The following is a 2,158-nucleotide window of genomic DNA, read 5'->3' as shown; positions in this document are numbered from 1 at the left end:
ATATAATATATATAAACTATACTATATATATATATATATATGATAATCATGTTAAAAAGCCATATTTGGAAAGTTATTAGTGATATATCGATTGACAGCGAGCACACCATCACAACTGGAAAGTATTTATGCCGCCACATTTTCCCGATTGGACAGCCGAGGCAACGCAAAGACCCGTACCCCTGGGCGCGCGGTGCACGTTGCCGGCATAAGTGGCACTGTGGGGTGTTTTGGTTTTGGGGTATGGGAAGAAAATTAAAGTTAAAAGAGAGGAATGATGAGACAGGGTGGCCCTGCGCGAGGGACGGGTGGCGTGATCAGACCACGCATGGCATATCTGGTAAGGTGCCACAACATAAGTGCACTATTGCCACTTCACGAACCTTGTGGTCACTGAAGGTCAATCTGTCAAAATATTTTTTCATTGTCATGTCACGTGGTTCCGTATCATGACATGCCTGCTCCCCACAAATCTTCTGTCCCACAACCCACCTACAACAAACCTTCCTGGCTTTGACAAGTTCCTCGGCAAGGCCAGAGGGCCTTCTGAGGTGTGACAAAGAGGTGTGACTTGTCAGCTTGCCATGGCGGATTCATCACGGTGGGAGTTCTGTCAGTTATTGCTCTGCTGTCTTTGGCAACATTTAAGGTATCATCAGCCCCTATAAAGAAGATAGAATACAAGTATATGCATTTATTTTATCTTTATGCTATTGGATTTCCGAATTTGTACCAACTGTCGAATAAGAACCGAGCGCAAGGCGAACAGGTATAGGTCTTATTTTCGAAAGAGACTCATGTTCCTGGGCATGCAAGTTCTCTCCCTCTATTTTCGTTACCGATTTATTTGCCCAAAAGTGAAACGATTGCTCGGCAGGAAAAAGTCTCTTACATAATTCCTGATATCATAGATATTTCAGGCTTTCCTTGGCGGTGTGAGACGCATTTTGTTCTGTTTTTAAACGTTTCACATTTTCAAATATCCTTGTTCATTTCTATGTGGAATATAAATTCTAAACTTTAAAACCACACCCAACATTTGGAGCGACATTTAGAACGCGGTCCCCTCATCTTCACACGCAGTTATAATAAATTCCTTTTGAAATTAGTTTTTCGCATACCGGCAAACGACTTCAAAAGGATTATACATTGTTTACATTCTAGCTTGATGCTCTATAATAATAATCGCCATGCGTTCGAACACCACAACAAATCAGCCGCTCCCGGACTTTTCTTCTGATTGGGGCAAGGGACTTACCTTTATTACTTTCTCTTTCACTATTTTCGCAAGCATCAACGACTGCTCAATTTACCCCAACCTCTCTTGCCCTCTTCTTCGCGCTTCTCAGCCCCCTCGGCACCCCCCTCTCTCGCGCTCTTCTCCTCTTCACTCCTCTCTCTCGATCTCTCTCTCCTGTCGTGCCGTCAAGTCTCTCCAAATCTCTCACTCTGGCTCTTCCTCTCTCTCTCCCTTCTTCCCCTCAAACCCCCCCCCCTCTCTCTCTCTCTTTCTCTCTCTCTCTCTCTCTCTCTCTCTCTCTCTCATACGCTTCTCTCTCTCTCGTCTCTCCTCTCTCTCCTCTCTCTCTCTTCTCTCTCTCTCTCTCTCTCTCTCTCTCTCTCTCTCTCTCTCTCTCTCTCTCTCTCTCTCTCTCTCTCTCTCTCTCTCTCTCTCTCTCTCTCTTTGAAATAACGAATGCAATTCGTAGATTATGCCTTAAAATCAGTGATGTAAACAGATGCTGAAGTCGACCTCTGAACTTGACGTGACCTGTTGTACCGTTACCTAGACAACCAGGCCGGGACAAGTCGACAAACGCAGTTCCTGGTGCAGAAGGAAAAGTCATGTGAATATCTATCCTTAAATCCCTGGCAAACATCGCCATTGCCAAATCTACAAAAATATATAGTAAATCGCTTTGATACACACACACACACGCCTCTCTCTCTCTCTCTCTCTCTCTCTCTCTCTCTCTCTCTCTCTCTCTCTCTATCTATATTATATATATTTATATATATATATATATATATATATTATTATACATATATCTACATATATATATATCTATAAGATATATATATATATCTTATTAAAAATATATATAAATATTACATCATACTAATACTAACACACACACACCAACAAAACAACAACTCA

This window comes from Penaeus japonicus, unplaced genomic scaffold (assembly GCF_977035675.1).
Source record: "Penaeus japonicus unplaced genomic scaffold, GWHDUDI00000001_assembly GWHDUDI00000004, whole genome shotgun sequence".
Taxonomy (NCBI): Eukaryota; Metazoa; Arthropoda; class Malacostraca; order Decapoda; family Penaeidae; genus Penaeus; species Penaeus japonicus.
The sequence above is the reverse complement of the archived record's forward strand: the minus strand, read 5'-3'. Positions refer to the sequence as shown.